The sequence below is a fragment of the Pogona vitticeps genome, chromosome 3 (genome assembly GCF_051106095.1).
Source record: "Pogona vitticeps strain Pit_001003342236 chromosome 3, PviZW2.1, whole genome shotgun sequence".
Taxonomy (NCBI): Eukaryota; Metazoa; Chordata; class Lepidosauria; order Squamata; family Agamidae; genus Pogona; species Pogona vitticeps.
In genome coordinates this window covers 248,673,465-248,696,045 of record NC_135785.1, presented here as the reverse complement: position 1 = coordinate 248,696,045, position 22,581 = coordinate 248,673,465, and the positions used below count along the sequence as shown (strand labels likewise).

General features: G+C 40.6%; 1 long non-coding RNA gene across 1 annotated transcript; it reads left to right on the top strand.

Annotated features, from left to right (window-relative positions):
• Positions 1-1,770: 1,770 nt before the first annotated feature.
• Positions 1,771-21,965, top strand: LOC144588075 (uncharacterized). The gene is made up of 3 exons (XR_013543412.1): positions 1,771-1,834; positions 5,164-5,216; positions 21,836-21,965. It is a non-coding gene; the product is annotated as an uncharacterized LOC144588075 (long non-coding RNA).
• The last annotated feature ends 616 nt before the right edge of the window (positions 21,966-22,581 follow it).

Below are 22,581 nucleotides of genomic sequence, written 5' to 3'. Positions count from 1 at the left end.
AGGAGAAGACCCAGCCTGTGTGATCTTGGGCAAGCGACACAATCCCAAGGCGACCCGAGAAGAAGGGAATGGTCAACCTAGGAAACCCTGGAAATGGTGGTCATAAGTTGGAAGTGACTTGACAGCACTCATTTGTTACAGAGAACAGGGTCTGAATTGCAGTGTTTTTTTATTAGCCTAATTACCAAATTCTGATCCATTTAGAATTGGGACGTGGTGGCGCTGAAGGTTAAACCACAGAAGCCTCTGTGCTGCAAAGTCAGAAGACCAGCAGTCATAAGATCGAATCCATGCAACGGAGTGAGCGCCCGTCGCTTGTCCCAGCTCCCGCCAACCTAGTGGTTTGAAAGCATGCAAATGCAAGTAGATAAATAGGGACCACGTCGGTGGGAAGGTAACAGCGTTCCGTGTCTAAGTCGCACTGGCCATGTGACCACGGAAGATTGTCTTCGGACAAAACGCTAGCTCTATGGCTTGGAAACGGGGATGAGCACCGCCCCCTAGAGTCGGACACGACCGGACAAAAATTGTCAAGGGGAACCTTTACCTTTACCTTAGAATTCAAAAACTCATAATTAAGCTATTTCTTAAAGAACAAAGTATGTACTACTATTCAGAGCAAAAGAACAACTGAATAATTCTTTCCCCTCTCTAACAGGTCTCCTATTGTGCGAGTCGTCATATTACTGGATGCACAATTTATCTCACAAGCAGTGTGAGGCAAGACAGGCAAAGGGGTGTATCTACCAGAACAAGGGGGTGGTTGCATTAGGGCTCTTCCTTGGTCATATATATCATACTAGGATACTGGCCCAAGGCTACAATTTCAAACATACTTATTTGGAAGTAACTATCATTGTGAACTTTTTTTTTTTTTTACTTCTATGTAGAGAAGTACATTGTACTGTAACAATTCTTCTGGAACCAGCCTTGCCCCCACGGCATCTTTGTCGTGGCAGAAATCATAGCTTTAATTTACAAAAGACTCAATTCCTCTTTTAGTTCAGTCTTTTCCCATAGGACAGCCTATGAACCTCCAGAAAAATGTGAAGTGCAAGTGGGAGGGACAGGGTTGCAGTTGGAGATTGATAAATAAATAGTCAAGGAGTATTTTATTACCTTGAACGAGTTCAAATCTCCAGGGGCAGATAAACTGCATCCGAGAGTGCTGAAGGAATTGGCTGAAAAACTCTCAGAACCTCTGTCCATATGCCTGTATTTTATGATCATGCAAAATTTGCCACTTGAACTGACAATTTCACCAAATGCTTCCTTTTAAAAGGAAGGGTTTCTCTCTGAAATCAGCTTTCTCTCTCACTGCTGCTTACACAAGCTTATCAATACTTAACAGATTACATTATTTTTCTGAAGCGGAACTTTTAAGCTTTGTTCTGATAGGGTGACAATTGAACCAATTTTATAGTAGGGGCTCTATCATACTAAACTAAGCAGGGTTTTTTTTTTTTTGCCAGGCCCCACTGAGTGTAAAGAACTTCTTTCTCTGAAGACAGACCATGGGTTTTATCAAAAATATGCACATTTGCTACAGTCTTTCAGCATTGGTCGGGCAGTTTGTGCTGGTTCATTTAGCGATTGAACAACTGTTTCAGCATTTCAAGGCCTCGCCTCCTCCAGCAGGTGCCCAATAAGAGGCAGCGTCCAGGCTTCCCTGCCCCACCTCCTCCAAATGTTGCCTCTGATTGGATGCTGGCCAGAGGAGGCGGGGCTTTGAAACACCGAACACCTACTTGCTCTGATAAACAAGCCAGCACAAACTGTCCAGGATATTCTGGTCTGGCCACAATGGCCAGACAATCCAACCAGAAAGACAAAGGTGAAATGATGTTTGAAAGCATTAACTTTCTGTTTTAAATTGTTTGATTTTGAATTGCTTTAATTATCTTATGTTTCAACATTGTTTCATACAGCTTTGTAATCAGATCCTGTGATACAGGGTAGGCTATAAATATTTTTTATATAAATTAAGTAATTAGGCAGATTATCTCTTGTTTTAAAATATCTTCAGTATAGTACTTTTATTAAGTGGCTTTTATTAAATGTCTTTTGTGTTGTATTTTTCAAGTTTAATGATTTTGTGTTTGTTGCCTATTTTTCTATTATTGTGATATTTATGTTGCCATTATTTAATGTTGTTATTATTGTCTTATTTTGTTGTAAACTGCCCTGAGTGGCCTTTGCAGCCAGAAAGGTGGTATGATAGATAGATAGATAGATAGATAGATAGATAGATAGATAGATAGATAGATAGATAGATAGATAGATAGATAGATAGATAGATAGATAGATAGATAGATAGATAGATAGATAGATAGATAGATAGATAGATAGATAGATAGATAGATAGATAGATAGATAGATAGATAGATAGATAATCTATTGTCAAGATAAGAGCTTAGAAATGGTAGTTTTTATTCTACTGTAACTCCCAGAATAACTTGCAAGACATCCATCTGTGCTGCATGAAGCTCTGAAGGTTAACACTAGACATGAGCTCTTCATATTTGTATCCCTGGAGATACAGATATGAATACCGCCACCAGATGTGCTACGGAGGCCCATTCCCAACCCCCAGAACCAGCTGGTCCACTCACCATTCAGAGTGTGGCACTGCAGCTCCATTGTGGCCGCGCCAATTATGGAAGGAGTCCGGCTCGCTCTTCCCCACCTCCGTGTGCAGCCAACCACTGCAGCATGGAGGTGAGATGGGGAGTCTCCATGCTCAGCCAATTAGCAGTTGGGGAAGCATGGAAGAGCCGGCTGGGCTCCTTCTGCAATTGACGTGATGACAACAACAATGGCGCCGAGTGCTGTGCTGTGGTGAGTGGCCCAGCTGGTTCTGGGAGGACGGAAAGGGCCTCCATAGCATCTGTGTTGCCACCATTTGTATTTGTATCCCCAGGGATATGAATACAAGTAACCTATATCTTGTTAACACCAAAGATGCAATGCAACCAGGGAGGAACAACTGGGGCTTTTCCCCAGGGCACCATAATGTTAACAGCACAACTGTCCAGAGCTGAATCTACTGGGGAACATTAGGAAAATAAGTAGCAAAGCCTCCTGGCTACATTTACACCCCCCTTTTTTTTTAATTACAGACATTCTCCCACTCCTTTTTCTTGGGGGGGGGGAATGCTCACACCTGTGCATTAGGGCAGAGTAGGTGGGAGAACGTTCACCAGGTGCCAGCATTGCTAGTTACAGCTCTGAATTCAACACAATTGAAAACCTACCTTTCTTGCTTGCTGCCTCACAGATGGCAATAACCCAGGAGTCATTGGGCTGCAATTTCTAACAGTGAAAGTCAGGATAGCTGGACATAAAAGGGGCATGGAGTTTCAGCACAGCATCTGGATTTGGTGGGTCATCCTCCCATGCTCTGCCAACATGACAAGGGAAGGGACAAGGATACAGGGTGAAGTTAGAAGCACAATAACATTAAATAGAGGAGCACCTAGGACACTGATGCTACTGAACACCATCAGATGGACAAAGATACTGGAAGTTAAGGCTTGACGGCTGTACGCCATTGCCCAAGAGATGCCTGAGTGTACTCGCAATGTTTTCCATTCTACAGAGAGGCTCCTTCTGTGTCCCCTAGACAAAACCTATGGAGAGCATAAACAACACACCTTGCCAAATAGATGAATGCCAAGGGGTGTCTCTGACCAGGATAAGACTCTGGCTGGACCATTTGGAAGTCACTTAACAGACTTTGAGGCAAAGTAGGCAGATCAAAGAATAATCTAAATTGGGGCTACCCGGATATAGGACAACTTTTCTGTAGAGAAATTCAATCAGTGCAGCACTTATGTGCATGCAATTTATGTCCCACCACATTTACACAAGAAGGTCTAGCAAATGGCTGAGATGCCATTAAAGTAGCCTGCTTCTGGTCTAAAACAGTCTATTGTATTTTTCCATGTATAAGATGCTAATTTTTTCCTAAAATCATTACACTAAAAATTGAGGGGCGTCTTTTACACGGAAGTAAGCTGAGATAGCTGAGAACAAAATGGCCTGTAGTACTTTGCCTCTGTAAACAGGCTTCCCACAGTCACAAGGCTTAGCTTCCTACAGTTAGGAGACTTAGCTTCCTCCAATCATGTGCCTTATGGAACTAACGTCAGCTGATGCTGTACAAACCATTAGAAACACACCTTGTTGGAGGTGGAGCCTGTATGCTCAGATGTAACAGGGACTTGTAATGTCTGACATTCTGAGCCCAGAGGCTGAATAATCAATGCTAAGTTTTCTTAATTTGGGTATATTTTATATGAAGATCCTGAGATGGAACTCCAATATTCTGTAGATTAGCTGGAAGAACAAAGCTATTACTACAGAACTCTGTAGTCTGTTTCTTCTGTTATTATTGTATTTATGTGCACTGCAGCCCCAAGGAAGAACTTCAATCTTATTCTGAACACTCCTTGAAATATTGCGACAAAGGCACTTATTGAAATGATGATAAACAGCGTCGCTGCCAAGCATTCCGATGTGTCCCTCCCACTCTTGTTTGCAGGAAGCTCAGAAACAAGCTTCCCAGAGCCTCACAACTCATTGCCCTTTGAACGCAACCTTTTGAAAATGAAACCGCAGAACTTGCCAGTTTAAAGGCCTTTTCTTTTAAAATACTGCAAAGGGCATGATGTTCTTCCTTTCATCCTGATATAGGAGAACAACAAAAACTAACCACTAGCTAGAAACCAGTTACATGGGATGTGGTGGTGCTGTGGGTTAAATCGCAGAAGCCTCTGTGCTTCAAGGTCAGAAGACGTGCAGTCGTAAGATTGAATCCACGCAACGGAGTGAGCCCCCATCGCTTGTCCCACCTCCCGCCAACCTAGCGGTTCAAAAGCATGCAAAATGCGAGTAGATAAATAGGTAGCACCACGGTGGGAAGGTAACAGTGTTCTTGTCTAGTCACGCTGGACACATGACCACAGAAGATTGTCTTCGGACAAACGCTAGCTCCATGGGTTGGAAACGGGGATGAGCACCGCCCCCTAGAGTTGGACACGACTGGATAAATTGTCAAGGGGAACCTTTACCTTTACCTAGAAACCAGTTACCATGTTAAAAGTTACAGAATTTCTGATTCCAGAAGGGATTTATTATATTTATGTCATACTTTTCCTCCAGGTGAGCTTGAGGTTCTCTTCCTCTCTACTTTATCCTCAAAAGAACTCTGTGAGGTAGGTAAGTCAGGATGAGCAACTGGCACAAAGACACCCAGTGACTTCCATGGGATTTGAATTCGTGTCCCCCGAAACCTAGATCAAGATTCTTAACAGCTCCTCTGTGCTGGTGTATATCAAGCATACGGCGCACATTTATTTCTACAGAAATACAGCAGCCTTATAATGGGTCAAACCATATGTCCATGTGGCACTGCCTTCTGCAATCCAGCCAGATATTTTTCACTACCAATCCCATCACTCAGTTGGGATTCACTACCAATCCCATCACTCAGGCCATATTGGCTTTGTTAACAGGACTAACAGAGTGACCCTTGTTTTCCTCCTTATGTCGGAGAGAAACTTAAATATTGCTAAGCTTCTAAGCAACTTTATTAAAATTCAGCATGCACTTACAACTATTAATTCTGGGGTGTCACCTGATGTGCTGCTATCATTTGTCACCAGCTGTGTTAATACAGATCCACAGGGCATTCTGCTTCTCCAGTTAAATACAATTCATCTTAAAAGCTATCATGAGCTGGAATATATGGAACTTTATCTCCCACCCTTGGAGAGTAATTTCTAAGCATTAGTTGGATCCATGGTTAGAAACCTATAGGGATTTTAGTCCAGAGTAAGTGAAATTTCCGATCACCTTGTATGGGTGTGAAAGCTGGACAGTGAAGAAGGCTGACAGGGAAAACGTTGATTTATCTAAAATGTGCTGGGGGAGAGCTTTGTGGATCCCCTGAGCTGCAAGAAAGATGGACAAGTAGGTCCTAGAGCAAATCAACTCTGAACTGTCTCTGGAGGCAAAAAGGTTGAAACTGAGGCTGGCCTACTTTGGGCACATCCTGAGAAGAAAGGATTCTCTGGAAAAGGTAATAATGCAGGGAAAGGGGGAAGGCAGCCGGAAAAGAGGAAGACCAAATATGAGATGACTCCCTAAAGGAACTACAGGGTTGAGTCTTCAGGAGCTGAACAGGCTGTTGAGGACATGTTGCAGATTGCTCATTCATAGGGTCATCATAAGTTGGAAGTGACTTGACAGCACATACTGTAACAACAGCAGGTGAAATCACAAGTGGTGGTTTAGAAATATCAAATAAGGGCTTCTGTTAAACAACAAAACAAGCAACTTCCATGAAAAGGGTGTGTGTGTGTGTGTGTGTGTGTGTGTGTGTGTGTGTGTGTGTGTGTGTGTGTGTGTGTGTGTGTGTGTGTGTGTGTGTGTGTGTGTGTGTGTGTTTGAGAGAGAGAGAGAAATAAAAAAATGATGTGTTTTTATAAATAAATTTTATAAATGACAGAAATGTAGGTATATTCCATGCAGATTCCTCTGTCAAACAGTGATTTATATTGAATGTATATTTCTGTATGGAGTCTGCAACAAAACACTGAGGGATGAAAATATCCTATCCTGTTGCATGAGTTTTGAAAAAAAAAAGTCAAAAATGATGCTTAATATCCAAAGTCTGTACTGATTAGAATGCTTTGCTACGGGCTTGAAACCAAAACCATAATTTGTCTCTACCCTGTATTCCTGAAAATAAGACCTAAGCCCTGAAAATAAGCCCTAGTATGATTTTTCAGGATGCTCATAAGCCCTGTCCCCAAAATAAGCTCCAGTTAAACCCTGCTTTCCACCATTGTGCATGTGACATGATTGTAAAACAAAGCATCCCCTGAAAATAAGCCATAATACCTTTTGGAGCAAAAATTAATATAAGACCCTGTCTTATTTTCAGTGAAACATGGTATGAGGGTGCTATGGATAGCTTACCACTGCAGCAGTAGCACTGGCAAAAAAAAAAAAGAGAGAGATTTGGATTATTTTCTTAACTGCTTTGAGAAACAAAATTGTGTAGACTTTATTAACTTCTTCACATGTTCAATATTTTAAAGTTGTTTGTTGGAAGAGTGGTCACCTGGAAATAAAAGGTAAAATTCTCTGTTTTAAAAACTTGATCCCCCTTTCCTTTTTGGAAAAATTGAATTTGTGGTGCACCTACATAAAAGACTGTTGGTATTGTGTGTGTGTGTTAATCACGGCCTACATATTTACATAACTCCAAAGAAAATAACGGGGCTGCCTTCTGTCACAATAAGCTCTATAATTTGGCTCTTTTATGACTATTTCATTTCTACTCTCCATCTGACGTTTAAACCAATGAACAAAGGCATCCTTCCCCTGCTGTAAAGTCCATATAATTATAAATAAATGTGAGTCAAGTATATGGACAGAATTCAGTCACACACCCCTCTTCTTTCTCTCTCAGAACGGTTACTGTGGCATTCGGTTGCTGTGGGCTCCACCTCACACCTTCATATGTAACACAGCCCGGTAAGCAGACTTCTAAAGATATTAGGGCAGTAACGAATTCCCAACAATTTGGAACCATTAGAAGGGCAGTATTCATATGCTGCTGATGCCACACATCTTAGTTTCGCATTGAAATGAGAAAGCATGTCATTTTCACAGTCAGCTTAGTTAAATGTTTTATTTACTTTGGAAAATGGCAGCTTCAGTGTATAACAATGCACTGAAGATTTCTCTCTCACACACAAAAAACTTTGACCTGTGCAGCCATACTGCTGTGTTCTTATGGAGGTCCCACTTATTTCAAAGTGGTTTGCGTGGGAGATGTTGCCAGGGGAGTTCTGGAAACGGTCGTGCACTTCCTGTATTGCAAGCTAAATAAAGCGTCATGTGTCAAGTCATTCTATTGGGATACACTATCTCAAAACTTCTGTAAGGCACAAAACTATGCAGAGTTCATGCATACCTACCCTGATGCCATCCTAACTGTGTATAAAAATGAATAGTATGAGACCTACTGAACACCACAATATGGACACGGATGCAAATGTAAATTTTCATCCAGATAATCAGGTTTAAAAGAAAAACAATGCAGACAGTGTTTCCGAGTGCTAAATTTTGGTAAAATTCCTCTACGTAGCAGAAGTGTAGGGATTCACAGAGCAGAATAGCTTGAAGTCCCCCGGTTTAGTCTACCTTTCTTCACCTTAACTGGCCCTTACAGTCCCAGTAACTCACTCTGAGACATCCACAGTGGAAAGTATAAAAACGGTTTTCTTTATTTACACTGAACAGACAAACAGCAGACTGAGAAACATGACTGCTTGTGGCAACAGGCCTCAACAGACTAACAACTTCCAACCGACTGAGAAGGGGAAAAACTCATAGCAGAGAGGCTGGTTCTCTGAACTCAGAGGCAGGAAGGAACAATTAGTGCTGGATAGACTGACCATCAACCTAGCCCAGAAATGTCCCTCCCAGCCACACCTATTAAAGCACTGGTTCCCACCCTTGGGTCCCCAGGTGTTCTTGGACTAAAACTCCCAGAAGCCTTCACTACTAGCTGTACTGGCTAGGACTTCTGGGAGTTGTAGTCAAAGAACATTTGGGAACTCAAGGTTAGGAAGCACTGGACTAGAGGCAGTATACAAGGGTGCAAAAATGCCAACAAACTGAAGCAATCTGGCATACAGATACAGAATGTGGGCTCAGCTATTTGAAAAGCAGAATGGTTATGTTGTGGGTGCAGTCCAATTACACCTAGAGGTTTGTTCTCTCTCAGTGGGATTTTGGAGATAAAACAAGTAAACAGTCAGAGAGGCAGCCAAAGCAATTTATTCCAACAGGTGGAGGTGTTCTGAGTATAAAACACCAAGGCACACAAAGGAAATTGGCAGAAAGGTTTTGTACTACATTATAACCCCCTTATCTGGATCAGTATCCATTGATTTATTCACCAACAGCCTGAAGATATTAAAAAAATTACAAGAAAAATCCTAAAAATATATCTAAATATCAAGTGACCTGAACTGATCCCTAGAGGGAGCCAGAGACTATGCTTTGTGTAGCACAGTGGTGTCCAACCTTGACCTTCCAGATGTTCTTAGACTACAGCTCCCAGAAGCCTTCACCACCACATCTGCTGGCCAGGATTTCTGGGAGTTGAAGTCCAAGAAAATCTGGAGGGCCAAGGTTGGACACTACTGGTGTAGCATTTGCTAGGGAAACATATTTCCTCTATGTCATTACCAGAACTGGCCACTAGAGGGGGCTAGAGCCATGCTGGGTATAGAGTTCATTATTGAAATAATGTTCACTATCATCTTAGTCTTCAGTATCCACAGGAGGCATGTCTTGGACCCAATCCCCCACAGATAGTGGGGTCTACACTATCTCTTAACAGAAGGAAGGAGGCTAGTACAGTGGCGCCTCACTTAACGACAATAATCCGTTCCAGGAAAATCGCCGTTAAGCAAAAACATCATAAAGCGAAATTTTAAAAAACCATTGAAACGCATTGAAACCTGTTCAATGCGTTCCAATGGGGTCAAAACTCACCATCCAGCGAAGATCCTCCATACAGTGGCCATTTTTGCTGCCTGTATAGCGAGGAATCCATCCCTAAGCACAGTGGGGAGCCATTTTAAGCACCCGGTGGCCATTTTGAAAACCCAACGATCAGCTGTTTTGGATTGTCATAAAGCGAAAATCGGTTCCCGAAGCAGGGAACCGATCATCGCTAAGCAAAATTCACCCATTTAGACCATCGTTTTGCGATCACAAAAGATTGTCGTAAAGTGGATTCATCGTAATGCAGGACAAGCATTAAGCGAGGCACCACTGTAACTATTTCTATCAATCATCAAGTTAGAGGTGTTTCATTTCTTTACCAATCAGCAAGCTGTGTTCAAATAGTTGTTTTGCAAGGCAGAGATGTGCTGATGGGTTGTATTTAGACTTGCAGGCAATGAAAGGTTTCTGAGACTAAGGCAACGGAAAGAGCAAGTGGTTGCATGAAACATGTGCAAAACAGTTCCTCAACTCTTGAGCCATAGAATGAGGGAAAGGCCATTGAATGAAGAATTGTGCAACACACTAATCCAAACCTTGGGAAATGGAAGTAACCAGACTTTCCATCATGGAAAATTTAAACAAGTCGTTGACTCAACTTTATCACAAGCTGGATTGGTTTCTCCAGTCAGTTTGAACCTCAGTGTGTGGGTGACGAGTCATAATGCAGTAAGACAAAGAGATGGAAAAGGCATATGAATTAAAAGAATTACATGTTTTCCAACGACTAAATATTTCCCAACCATTATCTGAGCATTCCTTTGTAAGGGAATCACATCCACACGTCTAAGAATGCTAATATTTATCAGGGGAGGACGCTTGTGATAACAAAAGTGATCCTTCTTGCTCATTAAGTTGAAGACGTCAGAAGCAATGGCTGTCCCTGTCTTCTCTAGAAAACAAAAAGAACATGTCTCTTCCTTGGAGGGACAAGAGAGAGAGGTGTGCAAAGGAAGAAAGTGACATTAGGAACCCTAAGAATATCCATCTAAGGTTGGAGGAAGATCAGCACAGATCAAACAGGCAAAGGACATTCTAGGAAACCTGAGGAGGGCCTCTGTGTCCATTCCCATGCAAAGATTTGCACCTTCTTAAGTGTAAAGTGAGTTGCAAGCAGTCAAATCCAACAGTCCTTGGGTAGGGAGATCACCATATACAGTGGTGCCTCGCTAGACGATGATAATCAGTTCCACTGAAATCGCTGTTTAGCGAAATCATTGTCTAGAGAAAAGCATTTCCCCATTGGAATGCATTGAAACCTGTTTAATGCATTCCAATGGGGAAGAATCGTTGTCTAGTGAAGATCGGCCATAGGAAAGCTGCTTTGCAGACCACCGATCAGCTGTTTAAATAGCTGTCTTGCGAAGCTTAGATCCCGAAAACACCCATTTTGGGAGTGCGCTGTCAAAATCGTTGTCTAGCGAAAATCGGTTTGCAAAGCAGGGACCAAATATTGTCCAGCGAAATTCCCCCATAGGAATCACTGTTTTGGGAATCGCTATAGCGATTGCAAAAAGTCAATGTCTAGCGAAAAAACTGTCATGCGGGGTAACTGTCTAGCGAGACGCCATTGTATAAGGGAACATCTGGTAGAGTTAAACAAGAATCCTGCCTGAAATTCTGGATTGCCACTGCTCCCAGACCAACATGACAATATTGGGAGTGACAGACTAGTGTTCTGAGATTCCTTAGGGAGACATGCTTTGTAGTTTTAAAAATAGACTAGGCATTGTTGTTAATTAGCTCTATTTCCTCAATTAGATAAAGGCTAGTAGCATCGCAAGTGAATTGCGAAGAGTTTGGGGCTTTAAATCTTATTGACAGTTTGGATCGAGATTAAGTTTTCTCCTTCTTGCCCTCCAATGTTTATATACTCTTTTTATATTGTGTGAAGGTTGATTTATATAAATGTCCATACTTGCTCCTAAATTGTTTTTAACTCAGCTATCACAAAGAGTGACTGCTGTTTGTGCAGTCCTGTATCTACCGTTTATGCAGAAAATCCAGCTTCTTGCAGCTTTTGATGGATAGAAGGAGCAAGCTTGCATTTGTTACTCTTATTCCGCCAAGCTGTCTCTACGTTTCTTTTGGCTAGATATGAAGTCACACTGCAATGTGTTTGTTTAAAAAGCTTCCATGATATATTAGTTGCTATATTACATTTCTTTCAGTTATTAGTCTGATAGTATTTCCATACTTTCCATTTAAGATAAAGTTAAAATAAGAAATGGGACCAGAAGTTTACTGAAAAGATATGCTGACCATTTTAAGCCAGGCTTGTGAGTGTTGCAGCCACCAGCCTAAACACAGAAAAATACTTCTATTATCATAAGCCTGTCTTTGATTTATCAATTCCTAAGTCTCTAGTCCTCTTCAACGTGTTGAAAGAATGGTACAGTGGGAACCTAAGAATGGTTTTCAGACACTTGGTAATAGGACTTCAGTTCATCATAATATAATAATAATAAATGTGTGCCATCAATCAATTCTGACTTAAAATGACTCTTTCCAGAGTTGTCTAGATAGAAAATATTCAGAAGTGGTTTACCATCCCCTTCTTCTGGGGAATGGGACTGTGCAGCTTGCCCAAGGCTACATAGGCTGGTTCTACTCACAGGATACACAGAGGGGAATTGAACTACCAACATCTGGCTCTGTAGCCAGATGTCTAAACTATTAAGACATCCAGCCAGCTGAGTTCCTAATAGATTTGTCTAATTTTTTCCTTACAATAACAATAATATTATTGAATATTAATAATTTTACATTTTTAATAAAGTATTCGATGTTTAAATTATACCTACATTGGGGGAAAGGGAAAAGGGAGAAAAAGAGGCGGGAAGGGTGAAGCATACAAGATACGATTATGGAATAGGTGGGTATATATGTTAACTTAACCTGATAGGATGTCTGTTGGATGGAGTTGGCCATGTTGTAATAAATACTCATACACAGCTAAAGTAGTAAGATCTTTGGAGCACTGAATGATGGATGCTGTATAATTATCTTTCCAACCTCAAATATTAGACTTCATAATGTAAATGAGGATGATAAACAATACTTACCAATCTCATCATGTGTAAATTTCCAGTTCTGGGAATGTCAGGATTAAGTAACACATGCACAATTTACTATTAACAATTTATTTATCACACCAAAAAGGGAGGCCTATGCTGGGCAGTACATTCAACTACTGAGATATGCATTTAGGGATCAGAAATGAGAAAATGTTTTGGTTGGTTGGTTGGTTGGTTGGTTGGTTGGTTGGTTGGTTGGTTGGTTGGTTGGTTGGTTGGTTGGTTGGTTGGTTGGTTGGTTGGTTGGTTGGTTGGTTGGTTGGTGGGTTGGGTTGGGTTGGGTTGGGTTGGGCTGGCTGGCTGGCTGGCTGGCTGGCTGGCTGGCTGGCTGGTTGGTTGGTTGGTTGGTTGGTTGGTTGGTTGGTTGGTTGGTTGGTTGGTTGGTTGGTTGGTTGGTTGGTTTTGGATTTCAGCTTGAGAATATCTCAGCTAGTATGGCCACTAGCCAGGCTCTTTGGGGTACTTTGATGTTTTTGCCCGAAATAGTAATGTTTACAAGCTCTGTCAGAAATAACTAGCAGGTGATCCCAAATCAGAATAAAAAACAGATCCAGAAGATTAGGATCTGAGATTTACATTGAAATGAAGAACCAAACATGAGAAATGAAGTCTCTGAAAGCCAGCCAGGAGACTAAAGAGTAAGACGGGGAGTGTCTTGTTCCAAGTATCTCATACAAACTATATGATTCTCATATTTCTGATGCCTGCAACATATTCCATTACAGGTTTTTAAAAGGATTTGGATGAGATGGGAAGTACGATGTACTGTATTTTATGTGGGATCAGCTGCTGTGCCTTCTTTTTATGTGTTTACAGACCTGAAACTCTTCATTCCCTGCATGCCAAACATCAGTAAATAAAGAGTCAAATGGAAAACTATTTCAGGTTAAGAGCTGCGGCAGATATGTTTTGGTGCTTGACGCAGCCATCTCTCTATTTCAGTTAATTCAGGTTACCATGCTCTTCCAGACCTTGTTTCTGAGTGAGTCTGTGCTTGACAAATATTGTCAGCTATAAAAACCATCCATGTTTGTTTCCAGGAATTCTCCTTCCTCCAATGAGTATTGTAAAGTTAATGAACAGCATAAACACAGGAAATTAATTCTGGCGTTGTACATTTTCAGCATGTCATCAATAACCTAGATTCAAGGAAAGGGTGGATGGAGGCATCAACCTAACTGAAGCTGAATATATATTATCCCATTTATTTCAGTGAGGGACATGGGTTTAGGATCTGACATCCCTGGAGTGGGGAGAAACACAGAAGTTGAAATCCCATATGCCATTGCTCCTCAACTACCTGAGGAGCATGTGTACATTAATATGGAAGTCTGCAAGAGAGTCATATTTGCATTATTGCACCAAACTTACATTGCAGTAAGATGACTAAAGCACAGAGGGAGACATACATACAAACAAACAAACAGACTTTGCATTCATGGGAAGCCTAGGAGAATTCCAGATTATCCCTTAAAAACAAAGAAACAGCCAATGCTCTAGCTGTATATGAAAATTAGGCCAGCATCCTATTCAGCTTCTGCTGTGCAGAAAGCCCAAATAACTATGTAATGCAGAATTAAGCTTCTTCCATAAGCAATCCTGTTGAACACAGTCAGAGTGTGATGGACTCTCCTCCTTTAAGCAGAGGCTGGATGGCCATCTGTCAGAGGTGCTTTGATGGAGTTCCTGCATGGCAGGGGGTTGGACTCGATGACCCCTGTGGTCTCTTCCAACTCTTGTCATTCTGAGAAAGACCCTAATATGTAGCAGCATCCAAGTTGTGGAAAAACTCCCTTCCCAGAGGAATTAAGTTGCCTTCTTCATTATTGGCTTGTAAATGGCTGGTAAAAACTATATAGTTCCACCTATCTTTTATTAATTAAGTTTTATTAAACTCTTTCATTTTTAGAACATTCCTTTACTCTTCTGTCTTTTGTGAATTTTGCTTTAGTTTTGTGTGAAATTCTATTTTCTGGTATCAAAGTATTTTTTATTACTACTGTGAATTCTCTCAGTTTCCACCTTTTTCAATGTTGTTATGTAGATAAGAAACAGAAAATTGGGTTACCTTTAATTCTTTACAAATAACGCAGGGATGTACAATCTGGAAGCCAAAGTACTAAGGTATTTAGTGCAGCCTTCCATGATCTCCTTTTCTCTTCGTGCAGCTCCTGTTCCTTTAAGAGTTGCAAGTGAGGCAGCTGTTCAACAGGAACAGTTCCCCCAAAGATGAGGACTGCACAGTGCTTTGTATCCTGCTTGAGACATCTGAAGGAACCTAAGCATGCTACTATGCCTCATACCACAACTGCGAAGTGGGACCATCATAGTAACTTGCCTCATGTTATAGGTTGCTGTTGCAATTACTGAGTGAGAACAGGAAAACTGCTTTGTGGGCTCAAAAAAACAAAGGCTGTGAAAAATTGCTTCTTTGGACTATAATTCCCAGACGTGGCCCCAGCTAGTGTGGCTGTCCTAAGCTCTAAGCAAAATATATTCGCGAAGGCTTTCACGGCCGGGACCTAATGGTTGTCCTGGGTTTTTCGGGCTCTTTGGCCGTGTTCTGAAGGTTGTTCTTCCTGACGTTTCGCCAGTCTCTGTGGCTGGCATCTTCAGAGGACAGCAACCTGTACTCTGGTGTAGTTGGCTTGGGAGTGCAGTATTTATGGCTGTGCAATAGGCTTTTGTCTTTTCCTGTAGATGGGTGATTAGTGTGTATTGTTGTGGGTGTATTGTTGTGCTAAGGGGAAGAGATTATCTGTTCCTGTGGTTGATGGGTGTCATTAGCTGCTCTTTTGTGTGTAGTGATCCCCTGTCCTTGTGGGTGGGTAGAGTTCCTAGAACAACCTTCTAGGAACAACAACCTTCAGAACACGGCCAAAGAGCCTGAAAAACCCAGAACAACCACTCTAAGCAAAATTTGGCATGACTCCCTTAAGTTGTTTTAGGTACAGAAGCATCATTTTTCTAAACCAAAAGAGAGCAGAAGCCATGGTAGAAGGCATAAGGCAACTTTTTAGTAAATGAAAATTGGAGGTAAGGACACAAGGGCGCTGTAGGGCTTTGCTTGTGCCTCTGAGTGAACAATGTGGACCATGGGTCACACACCCCTCAATCCTCAATTTAGATGCTATCACATTTTTTACAGAGGTGCTCCCCCATGTGGTGAAAAGGTCTGTTTCTCACAGCACATGATTATCTTATGCATCTTGCTTTCGTGACTGGAACCTTTTGTTGGGAACATAAAAATAACTTATTTTGAGAGTCTTATTGCTGACTTGCTACAAGGGAATGGGGTTTCATTGTAGGAAATATGCATTCCATTGAATGTTTAGGTTGACCCTGAGATTTCAAAGAACTTGTTCCAGTCAGAAGAGCTATATAGTTCAGAAGGAAACAGAATTTATTTCTTTATTTAAAATATTTGCATCCTGCGTTTCTCCTTAAAAAGACCCAAGGCAGCTTACATCATTTAAAAAATCAATATTTAAAAGCTAAAAACAGTAAGTATACTGAGAGATGCGATACAAGAGCATAGAGGCTTTCGTTGGAGTGCCATCCATCCTTAGGGTTTCTCAGGAGGTGCAAACCACCCAGAGATGCTGTCCATCAGGGAACTGACAACTGAGAACTGGAGGAGAGATTGTTGAGGATAACGGCCACCACACAAACTGAGCAGGAATTGGCGGGAAAGGAAGAAAGAGGGAGGTCAGTGGTAGAGGCGGGAATGGGAGAAATAAAAGGGGAGAGGGATCCAATCCGGGGGGGGCTGGGAGCTCACTTGGGTGGAAGATCCTTGGACGGGCAGATGGGAAAAGGTAAAGGTGGCCTGCAAGGAGACGGACTATCGCCAGAGGACATGGAAAGTGGAGGAAGCCCAGAGGAGGGAATACCTCCGGGACCTTGGACACTCTTTGAGAGAGAAGGGGAACACCTATGGGGAGAGACCCAAAATTAGGAGACCCTACCTTTATTAGGGGCTGAAGAAAGGGAGCTCCCTAATGAAGCCAGTGACCCCTTCTTACCTGGGCCTTGGGAAGACAGGACATTGAACCCCTTTGATCCAGATGTTTGGTTGCCCTTGCATTGCCCATTGGTGGCAAGAGAAAAGTTACATGATGAAAAGCGGAATGACGCCTTGCGGTTAAATGACTCAATAAACCCAAGTTTTGATTTAACTTTTAAAATGACTCCTGGTTTATTTGAAAAAGAGAAAGCAGTTCCATGCGAACCCTCACATATACAAATAGTAAAATAGAATTAAACAAGTATTACAGTGGTGCCCCGCTTGACGACAACCCCGCTTGATGACAAAATCTCTTGACGATGAGTTTTTTTGCGATCGCTATTGCGATCGCAAAATGATGGTTCCAATGGGTTTTTTTCCCATTACGTTGATTAGAAGCCTGCTTTACGAACTGTTTGTTCACTAAACGATGATTTTCCCGGTTCCACAAAATGTCTTCCCTCCGCAAAATGGCTTCCCTCCCTTCGCAAAATGGCTGCTTTCCGGACCCCTGCTTCAGAAGACAACGATTTTAAACAGCTGATCAGCGGTTCTCTATGGTTGATCTTCACTGGATGATGGGGTGTTTGCCCATTGGAACGCATTAACCAGTTTTCAATGCATTCCAATGGTTTTTTTCACTTGATGACAATCTTGCTTAACAGCGATTTTCCTGGAATGGATTATCGTCATCAAGCGGGGCACCACTGTATATTAAAACGGTAAATAAAATCAATATTAAAACACATTTAAAACATTAGAGCATGACAATCAATGTTTATTAAAAGAAAAAAACACTGACCTGAAATGCACAATAAATTACTATATGAAAATACTGATTAAATAAACCTTTGCAGGCCTTGTAAACTAAAGCTCATGGTTTTCTTGAGTTTATCCATCTCATAGCAAAGCTTCCTCCTTTCCACTTACACTAGGACTGTTGGCTTTTCCAGTAAGTCCTGTCTTCTCATTGGATTCCCGAAGTATGACTTTAGCTTCTAATTAGAATTCAGGATTTGGAAAACAGCCCGGAAAACCCACAACAACAATTCAGGATTTGTTCGATTCAGAACCCACTTATTTGTCTATCTGTGGTCTGTGATATCCATCTGTCTATTGCTGTTCTGCAAATGTGACAGCATTCTGGTCATATAGTTTATTGTATAGAATACGTTTACAGCAAGTTAGATATATTTTATCTTATTATGAAAAAAATGAAATAAAATCAAGCCATCATTAAATGAGACTATTGGATATCATCAAAAATAAAAGAGCAAAAATAATAAAAAGTATTGCAGCACCTTTAAGTCAAGCAAATCCCAGTGTGAGCTATCTGAGTCATAGTATATCATATTACATTATGAGAGCTGGGGAAAATGTTTTACGTTTTCTTATGTATTTTTTGCTGAAACAAAAAAAATTAAACAATCAGCTTTGAAATCAATTTTTCCTACATGTACAGACTGTAATCTGTTTTTGTTTGTTTTGTTTTTTAGTGGTGATTTTGTTGTTGTTTTGTTATGTTTTTTGCAAATTGACTTAAAAAGCAGTTATAGTTTATACAAGACCAGCAGAAATACCCAGTTTTTCACAACTTAGAAACCCATTTACATCTAGTCATATGTGCTCTGTTTCCAACTTCAAAGGTAGTCTTCTTTTCACGTTACACACTCCAGCTAGGTATATAAATAAAGCCAACTTACAATGACTCTCCATTTCAATAATAATAATAATAATAATAATAATAATAATAATAATAATAATAATAATAATAATAATAATAATAACAACAACAACAACAACAACAACAACAATAATAACAATAATAACAATAATAACAATAAAAGTGAAGACTTTTATTACTGTGCCTCTTCTCTGCATTCAGCAGCATTGACAAACAGTGGTTGTCACATCTATCACATAGCATTTCCAAAGAAAATTATGAATTTGTCCCATATAGTGAATCACCAAAACATAATTAAGGCTAAATAACTATGCACACCTAGGAGAGCTTCCACTGTATAGGCTTGCATGGTCAGACTTCCCAGATTAAATGCTAGCAATGCTGATGATGTTCAGTTAGTTATATTATGTTTTACAAGTTAGTATTGGGGGCGGTTATGTTTTTAACATGATGGATGTGACATCCAGAGCTTGTCATTTTGATTATTATGAAAGTGATGTGTAATAGTCAATTGTCTTCACTGATCAAAATATTTAGATTAATTTGACAGCACCCTATATTATGACATAGACCTACAGCACCATCTAAAGCAGTGGTTCTTAACCTTTGTTACTCAGATGCTTTTGAACTGCAACTCCCAGAAACCCCAGTCAGCACAGTGGGTGGTGAAGACTTCTGGGAGTTGCAGTCCAAAACTCCTGAGTAACCCAAGGTTAAGAACCAGTGATCTAAAGAATCATAGGCAGAACAGCCTTGTGGTAAAGCCCTATATAGAAAAATAGCTGGCATTCTCTCAGGTACATATCTTTTTTAAAAAAAACAGAACTAATGGCCAAAACTGGCTAGTTCTTTTGTGATTGAAGTTCAGAACCATTAAAGAAATGGAGCTGTCCTATCAACAAATTCAGCCGGTGGCCAGCTGACTCCTTTGCATCAGAGATAAACCTTTCCTCATCTTTGCTTCAGCCTGTCTCCATGAAGGCAAAGTGCCACAGTTTCTTCACCAGGTGTCCAGATATGTTCTACAATGCATGCCATCTATATTGTGTAGCTATTACAGTTTAATGCCAGTTTAACTCCCATGGTTTCGGAGATGTATGGAATCCTGAGATCTGTCATTTGGTCAGGTATATAGACTTCCCTCCTAGTACAGTGGTTACCAACCTTTGGTCTCTGGATGTTCTTGGACTTCAGCTCCCAGAAATCCTGGCCAGCATAGCTAGTGGTGAAGGCATCTGGGAGCTTTAGTCCAAGAAAATCTGATAGAAGGACCTCCCCAGAAGACCTTAAAAGCCAAGAAGCCTCATATGACATGATACGATCCTTCAAATAGATAAATAAACCAAATTTGTTGCAGAAGCCCCCAGTTTCGAATTCTAATGGTAACTATTATGAAACAGACTCCATGAGCAGCTACCTCCTTCTGATAAAGTGAAAAACAATTACTGTAATTGGCTTCCCTTTGGAAAGAGGAAGTGAAGCAAATAGATAATAATAACTACATGTTGTGAAGTTGATTCTGACGTCTAAGGTTTTCTAGTTAAAGAATACTCAGAATTGGTTTACGAGTCCCTTCTGGGCATGCCCTGGGACTGTGCATCTTTCCCAGGATTGCACAAGGTCACTCTTCTCCTGGGAATCATGGTGGGGAATCAAACTTCCAACTTCTGGCCCTACAAGCATGTTACCAACTCAATGAGCAATGCAGATTAAAGAGCTCACTTAGGGAAGACAATAGGAAACATTTGCATGTTCTTTTGTCCCCCTCTGATTGTAATTCAGATTAATTGGTCCACACCTAAGCACTCTGAATATCAACAAAATATCTTCTGATTGCTGTTATCCGAGCAATGTTTCCAAATGCAGGAGCTTCAACCTGTAGCACAAGACAATAGCAACTATACAGGAAAAGGTGAATCTTAACTGATTTCCTGTTTCCATCCTGCTTCCAGCCTCCAGAAATCAAACTTAAAGTACCTAGTCAATCCTTTCTCTTCGTATGCTTCACAGGATCCTGAGTTTTGTTCAAAGTGCAACTGAATATTAAGCACTTGGTTTTAGAAAAAGATAGAATACACAAATCACTTAATTTAAATAACATTTAATTTTGCTGCAGACCCACCCAGGTTCCTTCTCCATCTGTTTCTCCTTCCTTGTTCAAAACAAGTCTGACAAAGTTTGGGAGAATTCATGCTATAATTTTGATCTGCAATTCAAATTAAAGTGTGAGGCCCTAACATTGTTCAGATTTCGCTGGTTCCAGTAATTAAACTAGCAGAAGAAAAACAAAAAAACAACCCACCACCCTTTCCATAGTAACATTTGTACCTATCAACTTACTTCATAATATCCTCTCACTCTTCTCCTACATACTCATTCTCTTTGTGTGGAACCCACAGCTAGCCACCTTCCGAAAGTCTTAACTGTTCCCATAATTTACATCCATAAACATTTATTGCAAGGACAATACAGTATTACATACTCTTTTGCTTTCTGACCACTGCCTGCTGGACCTTCCTATACTCAGGCCAAGGGTCTTCCCGTTATAAATAATGTGCTAGAACATAAATTACATTGAAATATTAAATAACTACGCAGTGGCCAAATCTGTATAAATTTTGCAGACTCCAAGAAAAGTTGGCATGGATTCCCACATCCATACATCACATGATTAGCAGCCCTCTTGATGATGTATAGTTGGATAAGTTTCCTGTGGTCCAAAGTTATCCACATCTTGAGCAGTAATAAATCCCAGGAACAAAGCTATGGGCTTTAGACTCTTGGATAAAAGAGCCAAGGGTCTGCCTTAAAAATAAAGGATGGGTTAACATGGAGCTGAAAGACCACACATGAGGCTCAGACTATCTTTAAAATCCTCATTGTTGCTGATACCACGAACAAACTGTCTCACCGTTAAACGATGAATAACAACTGTGGATCCTGGATGTGGTTGCTATAGCAAGCAGACTTTTATTCCAAGGCTGCAAACAGAACATTCATCATCCACTCTTTAATATGTATCTTTAAGCTGCCAGTGTTGACTACTGTTTTTTAAGGCATATGGTTCTCTCATATTACATAGCCGTAATGAATCACAATATCCTACACACCAGCCATTCTCAATGGTGGCCCTATGTCCCCGTGTGTGTGTGTGTGGGGGGGTCCTGGCATATTTGAAGGGAGCCACAGGCTGAAAACAGGTCTTCTAGCACCGTCTTATAAGGTTTGTTATGTGACTTATGCAACATGGATTCACCCTATATATTTTTATACTGAGTTTATGGCTGTGATTTTTAAAAAATGGTTGAGAATGGCTGCTACAGACCATCATTTTTTTTAAGTTCAAATACTTTTTGAATTTGCAATTTACAAAAAATCCCAGGGAAAAAACTGCTTCAAAAAATAATAATTAATAAAAGGTGACAGCCTTGCCACTGGCAAGTAAAATAAGAAAATTCTTCCCTTCCCTTTCTGTAGGTGACATTTTCCAGCTCTATGATGTGGGAAGACACTCTGTCACACTGTGAAACTATAGAGAGCTGCCAGGGTTGCCAACATATTCAGTGACAATAATGATGGCAGCCTAATTGGTAGCCACTGCCAAACATACCCTTGCTTCCAGCACATTGCCAACCCCTGGAGTGAGTGCTTATGAATCATCATCATCATCATCATCATCATCATCATCATCATCATCATCATCATAGTACCGCAGAGCTGGAAGCGAACTGATGAAGAAGAAACTATGCATCTTACTTTACCGAACCATAAATTCAAAGCTTCCATTAGGTGAAGCCATAACAATTAAAGCTATATAGAAATGTTCAGGCAGGCCTTCCCCCTTTCCACCTAATACCTAATTGTTTTTTTCTGTCATAATATATCCTGTTTCTTGCCATCTTTGGGAAAAAAATTTATTCTATCTTTTAATTTATGTAAATTATTTTTTTTTTGTGATGTGGTATGTTATATGTTTATTTTTTAAGTGTATGTTGTAAGCCGCCTAGAGTGGTCACAATTGACTAGATAGGCGGGGTATAAATGAAAGAAAGAAAGAAAGAAAGAAAGAAAGAAAGAAAGAAAGAAAGAAAGAAAGAAAGAAAGAAATAAATAAATAAATAAATAAATAAATAAATAAATAAATAAATAAATACAACCATGTTGTGTAGATACACCCAATGAGTGTCTAAAAGTTAACTATCCACAGCCCTTCTACACTTGAA